Raw genomic sequence first — 7,575 nt, 5'->3', positions numbered from 1 at the left:
CCATGAATGGTGTGGTCTTGATCAAACCAGTTAATCTCTGAATTCCAGTTTTCTCTTTGGTCAAAAGGAGATAATAGAAATTACTATGATGATAGATTATTGTGATGTGAGAATAAAAATATTATCATGTATATAAAGTGCTTTAGCACAGTGCCTGACACATGGAAGGCAGGCAATAAATGGCCAATTCATATCCCTCCCACGCTCTCCCCCATGCCTATATTCTAATCACTCTTCCCAGCGTCCTTTCATCTTTTTAATTTTGTCTCCCATTTTGCCAAATTTGGTTTCCTGATCCAGGGTGTGGCTCTCTAACAGATGGTCCTCTCCCTGGCGGGGCTCAGGGAAGAGTTGCCAAAGAGAAAGCAGTCCCTGGTCCAGTATGTGTTTTGAAAACTTTCTGTGCAGCTATCTCGACGAGGGCTCATGTTCCTTTTGTTGTGCCTCTGGCAGTGCTGACTCAGCCTACACGTTCCTCAATGAATCATGGAATTCAGAGTCCAACCTGTTTCTTGGAACATCATCCTATCTCCCTCACACCAAAGCATAAAGGAACTTCCCTCAGCCCTATGGGTCGATGCCATTGCAGCCCTTGCTTCATCCTATATTGTACAGTTATTTTTATTAAAAGATTATATAGGCTTAGTTTTAAAAATCAAAAAGTTCCACATTGATTATGAAACAGTGATTTCCTTCCTCACCCCTGATCCCAGCCACCCAGAGACAGGTACCATTAACTGCTACTGTTCTTATTGCTAATCTTTCACTCCACTTTCTAAATGGTAAAACTTCGTTGCTGTAGATTTTCCTTGAGCTAGATATTATCCATTGACTTATCACAATAAAAGATGAAACTTTTATCACTTAAAAATCTTTCCCAAGTCTCTATCTCTGTATTTTCCCTCTCTACATGCTTTCATTTCACAATTTTAGATTATGTTAACAGTTGGTTTTATAGTTTTAGAATATATTTATTTTGAACTATAGTATTTTTATTATTTTTTCTTGTAGAACTACTTTTTATTTCCTTGGAAATAATAATCATTTAACTTTTTGTTTGGTAAATATTTTGTTCATTAAAATTTTTTATTAAAGTATACTTGACATATCATATCATATTGGTTTCAGGTGTACACATAGTGATCACCACCAGTATGTCCAGTAGTCATCTCTCATCATGCAAAGTTGTTATGATATTATTGACGATATTCCCTGTGCTGTACATTACACCCCCATGGCGTTTATTTTATAAGTAGATAGTTTTACCTCTATTCCCCTTCACCTTTTTCACCCATCTCTGCACTACATTCCCTCTGGCAACCATCAATTTATTCTCTATGAGTCTGTCTGGTTTGTTTTATTTGCTCATTTATTGCTGTTTTATTTTATTTTTTTAGATTCCACATATAAGTGAAACGATACATTATTTATCCTTCTCTATCTGACTAGTTTTACCTAACATAATACCCTCTAGGCTAGGTCCACCCAAGTTGTCAAATGGCAAGATTTCATTCTTCTTTATGCTGAATAATATTCCATTGTATGTATATACCGTGTCTTCTTTATCTTGGTAAGTCTTTTTAAGACTTTGCATGTCTGAAAATGTGTTTATTTTATTCACACATTTGATTAATAATAGCTTACATATAGGATTCTAGGTTACACTAATACATTTTTTAGAATATTAAAGCCATCATTACATTTTACTAGTATCTGGCATTGTTGAGAAGTCCAGTGATATTCTGATGTCAGATCTTTTATTTGTGACCTACATTTTTATTCTGGAAGTATTTATGACCTTCACTTTGCCCATTTTTCTAAAGTGTTGTGGTGTGTGTGTGTGTGTGTGTGTGTGTGTGTGTGTGTACACAGGAGAATAAATCTGGCTGAATCATTTTGGGAACTAACAGGGTTGGGTTCTTAAAATGGAAAATATTGACTCCCCAATTTTTTTTCTATTTTTATCTAAAGTTCTTCGGGTTTATTCTTTCAACAATGTAAACTTACAGATTTCTATCGGAATTAGGGAGAAAGTCATCTAGGCTATGAGAAAAATCTATGGGATTCCTATTTGTTGTATGGGTGGGAGGAGATATGAATATTCTTTAAAATGCCAACTGTAGAAAACTGGGATGTTAAATACATGCTCCTCAATAGGGACAAGGTTGGATAAATTGTGGCATAGCCATATCTTGACATATTATATAGCCTCTAAAATCATGATTTAGACAAACGTATTACATAGGAACATGATTATAATGTATGGCTAAGTGAAAAAATGCGGGCTATGAAATAGGTATAATATGATAGTGTTTTTATTAAAACAAAACCCCAAACTTCCTCACTGAATACCCACTATCTCTATAAATATTTCAGCAGTAAGACAAGAGATGTGTTAAGTTAATTTATGGGATAGAGTTCTTTAAAAATAAGATTAAAAAGTTGTATTTTCAAGAAGTTTTTGTCCCATCTGATACAGCTGTAAGGAAATAGTTTTTCCAATTATTTTGGCTATTTATTTTCTACTTCTAATTTTTAAATCTGTATGGCTCACAGATGCTTTGCATGATTACTTGGCCAAATTAGGAAGTGGGGTAAAGGCCTACGACATCAGTTATCTAGTCCTCTGTAGCAGCTATCTCTGGCACATTCACAGAAAACTCAAGGACCCTGGGGCCAGGAGGCGTATTAAATGAAGAATAAAAATGAGCAAGCTGCAAATATATTTGGAAAAAACAGCATTTTTGTCTTATTCCTGATCTCAAAAGGAATGCTTCTCTCATCATTAAGTATGAAAATAACTATTGGCTCAAGATTGCTATGTATTTTTATCATTTTAAAGAAGTATCTTTCCAATCCTGATTTTCAAAGAATTTTTATTTAAAATAATGCTTAATGACTTTTAATTAATTTTTAAGTTCATTTATTTTATTTTCAATTAGTTAATGCTCAATATTATTTTGTATTAGATTCAGGTGTACAGCATAGTGGTTAGACAGTCATGTACTTTACAAAGTATTTCCTCCAATATTTCCAGTACCCACCTGGCACCACTCATAGTTATTACAATACTAGAGGCCTGGTGCACGACATTTGTGCACTGGGCAGGGGGTCCCTCAGCCCGTTCTGCACCTTCTCACAGTCCAGGACCCCTCGAGGGATGTCCAACTGCTGGCTTAGGCCCATTCCCTGCCTAAGCCAGCAGTCAGACATCCCCCAAGGGGTCCTTAGCGCTGCTGCAGAGGCTCCCTCCACTACTGCTGCGCTCACCAGCTGTGAACCTGGCTTCTGGCTGAGCGGCGCTCCTCCTATGGGAGTGCACTGACCACCAGGGGGCAGCTCCTGCGTTGAGCGTCTGCCCCCTGGTGGTCAGTGTGCATCATAGTGACTGGTCGTTCTGCCGTTTGAGCAATTTGCATATTAGGGTTTTTTTATATAGGATTATTGACTATATTCCCTATGCTGTACTTTACATCCTTGTAACTATTTTGTAACTACTGATCTGTACTTCTCAATCCCTTTACCTTTTTCATTAGTTCTCCAGCCCCCTCTCTTCTGGCAACCATCAGTCTGTTCTCTGTATCTACAAGTCTGTTTCTGTTTTGTTTGTTCATTTATATTATTTTTCATATCTCACATATAAGTAAAATCATGTTATTTGTCTTTCTTTGACTGACTTATTTCACTTAGCGTAATACCCTCTACGTCCATCCAGGCTGTTGCAAATGCTTTTTGTTCTTTATTATGGCCAAGTAGTATTCCATTGTATATATTATACCACTACTTTTTTATCCACTCATCTATTGATAAGTAACTGGGTTGCTTCCATATCTTGGCTATTGTAAATAACGCTGCAATGGACATAGGAGTGCATATATTTTTTTAAACTAGTGTTTTGGGTTTCTTCAGAAATATACCCAGAAATGGAATCATAGAGGCATAAGGCAGTTCCATTTTCAATTTTTTTTAGGAATATCCAGACTGTTTTCCATAGTGGCTGTACCAATCTGTATTCCTACCAACAGAGCATGAGGACTCCCTTTTCTCCACATCCTTGCCAACAGTGGGTTGTCTTTTCATTTTGTTGATGGTTTCCTTTGTGGTGCAAAAGCTTTTTAGTTTGATGTACTCCCATTTGTTTATTTTGTCTTTTGCTTCCCTTGCCTGAGGAGGGAAAAAATAGTTCTAACAAGTGTTTAAGATCTTAACTGCCTAGGAGCTCTTCTAGGAGTTCATGGTTTCAAGTCTTACAATAGTTTTTAATCCATGTTGAATTTATTCTGACATGTGGTGTAAGATGGCGGTCTAGTTTTTGGTTGTTTTTTTTTTTGCATGTATATGTCCAATCAAAAATGTTTAATGAATTTTACAAAATGCCTTTTGGACTTTTTTATTATAAGACTTGTCTTATATGATCAATTGATGTCATATTCAACTACTTGATACTAAATTATTCTAGCATAGCTTGAGAATTATGACTTGATCACGGTTGGTTATGCTATTGAATTTGATAGACTAGCATTGATTTGGGATTTTTTTTAATTTGGGATTTTTTAAAAATTGCACTTATAAGTGACGATGATCTACAGAGGTAAGTGTGTATTTGTGGGCATGCATACAAATCATCATTGTCCAGTGTGAAAGAGGATTATTCTAACTAAGATCAGGGCATCAAATACATGGATAGAAACAGTTATAACTGTAAGAAGAGATAGACAAATTCATGTTTATTTTTGAATAATTTGTGACGTCATGTAGAGTCACTGTGCCAACCAAAAAGCTTAGTAACTCAAATTGCTATAGCTTCCAATACTTCTCTTTCAATCATTGATTTTAAAAAGTAGACAGAAAATCTGCATGGATGTAGAAAATATGAACAGTACTATCAACCAATTTGACCTACTGGCATCATGGAACACTCCACCTCACAGCAGCACAACACCAATTCTTTTAAGTGCACATGTTACATTTTTTGAGCTATTTATGTTCTTGTATTTAGGTCTTCCTATCTTTTATCAGATTTGTCCCTAAGTATTTCATATTTTTATGATGTAAAAAACATTATTGTTTTAAATTTCAACTTCCATTGTTGCTAGTGACTAGAAAGACAATTAATATTTGTGTATTGCATCAGTATCCTGCAACCAGTTAGATACACATTTATTTTAGTAGCTTTTGGGGGTTGATTTAATAGAACTTTTGACACAGATGATCATAAATGTTTACTTCTTTCTTTCCAATATTGATGAATTCTTTTTTTTATTGCCTTATTGCACTGGTTAAAATCTCCAATACAATGTTGAATAGAATTAGTGAGAGAAAACTTCCTGTCTTGTTCCTGATTTAGGGGAAAGCGTTCCGTCTTTCATTATTAAGTGTGATGTCAACTACGAGCATTTCGAAATGCTCTTTGTGAGGTCTAGGGAGCTCTCTTCTATTTTTAGTTTGCTGTGAGTTCTTTTTACATCAGAAGTAGATGTTGTAATTTGTCAAATGCTATTTCTGCATCTATTGAGATGATCATATGTTTAAATAATCTATTAATATAGTAAATGATGTTGATTTATTTTCAAATGTTAAACCAACCCTGCATCTTTAAAATAAACCCCAGAGAGTCATGATGTATTATTATTTTTATATATTGTTGGGTTTAATTTGCTAATATTTTGTTAAGAACTCTTGCATCAGTGTTCATGAGACAGAGTATTGACTTATTTCCTTTCTTGTAGTGTTTTTGTCTGGTTTTGGTATCAGTTTCTTGAAATGAGTTGGAAAAGATTTCTTTTTTTTCAATTTTCTTGAAGACATTAGGTACAAGTGGTATTTTTTTTCTTAAAAGCTTTCTAGAATTCACTAGAAAATCCATCTGGAGGGCCTTGAATGCCAGGCTCAAGAGCTTGGCCTTTGCTCTGAAACCTTCCTTGGTTCCCAAGGTAAAAGATGTCTGCAAAGTGTGCTTTGGGAAGAGGAATCTGGCCGATGTGAGGAGGATACGTACTGACTGTGGGGGCCTAGAGAGAAGCACCAGGAAAAACATTATATTCTAATTTCTAAAACCCCTACAGATAAAACCTTGCTCAATCTTTCATAGGCTTGAAGGAATTCCCCACACAGAAAGGAAAGTGACCCCATTTAATGAAAACCACTTATGGGCTGGAAGATGCTTTTTATCGAGAGGCTAAGAGGGGCTGCAACTGTCGTCACTGAAAAACTACTCTTGGTGCCCAGGGTCTCTAGTTCAGCTGAATAGATGCAGCCTGGTTTGCCACTTGATTTATGACGTGCCAACACCAGTGTTAGATTGCAGCATGTTTAAGTGACTGGAATTTTTTTAAAAGGAAAGTTATCATTTGAGGTTTTCTTTTCTGTACAGGTTAAAGGGCCATAAAAGAAGCACAAATCTTTAGGACTTGCTTATAACACAACTCTGCAAAGTTGCTGCCTCCCCACAAGTGAAGATTTGTCATTTTGAATAAGCACGCTTTCCTATCCTGGGCATAGGATTCTTCATAATCCCTTCTACATTGTGTATTATTTTTTAAGAACAATATTGCAATTTGACCATCTGATTGCAGCAGCCACTTTGAATGAGTTTCACTTTATTGCATCAGCTCCCTGGAAGGAGAGGCCCGTGCCAACCAAAAAGCCTAGTAGCTCAAACTGCACAAATAACACCAGGGATTTGTTTTCAAACGGAAACCACCGTATAGTGCAAGTCCTTCTCAGCTCTTCTCCGCTCACGGGTGAAAATACGTCCCAAACTGTAGATTTTATGGAATATCTTTCCACACTTTCTTCTGTACTGCAGCTCAATGCCTGTGTATTAGCAAAGCCAGCACGCCTTTCTCATATAACAAAGTGCAGTTGGGAGGGTGGCACAGTTGACATCAATGGAAAATTCAACAGATTAGGGAATGACTTGGCCTTGTCAGTGTGGGCGGGGCTGTTTTCACACAACGTCGTGCACAGTGATTTTCATTGTTAACCAAAAGCCTGTGATGTCAAGTGGTCAGGTGATGGTGGTCTTGAGCCTGAGCCTAAGGACCTGAGCTTTCATTCTGTGAGCAACAAGAAGTCATCTAAGATGGGGAGTGACACAGTTACATTTGCACTTTGAAAACATGATTCTGTTAAATGTTCAGAAAGAGCCAATGTAAAACTGATGACTCACTGAAGTAGTAATTGAAAAAAACCTATTGTGCACACCCCGGAAACACTGTTTGCAAACTGGGAGTGCTCAAACCAAAACATGGAGTGAGGTGCAGGGTTATGCTGTATTTATACAGTGAGAAAGCAGTGTCTTCAGTGACTGGTAATTGAGCTAAATTAATGACTAAACTGGAAGCGTCAAGGCTGGTCTCTGTTTGCCTTTGATTTTTAACAATACTACAGTTTGAAATTCTCCCAGCTCCTAGAGTCCATCATGATAATAAATTCTATATACTGACTAACTAGCAAAAGGCTGGGTTCCTACCGTCATAAAGCCATCAGATTCTACCTAATAAATTGAATGATTTGTGACGTCATGTGGAGTCACTCTGCCCCTCAAGCTCCAGATAGTATGGGCTTGGATTT

Source organism: Myotis lucifugus, unplaced genomic scaffold, assembly GCF_000147115.1.
Source record: "Myotis lucifugus unplaced genomic scaffold, Myoluc2.0 scaffold_130, whole genome shotgun sequence".
In the NCBI taxonomy this organism is placed as follows: Eukaryota; Metazoa; Chordata; class Mammalia; order Chiroptera; family Vespertilionidae; genus Myotis; species Myotis lucifugus.
This window is presented reverse-complemented; position numbering follows the sequence as displayed.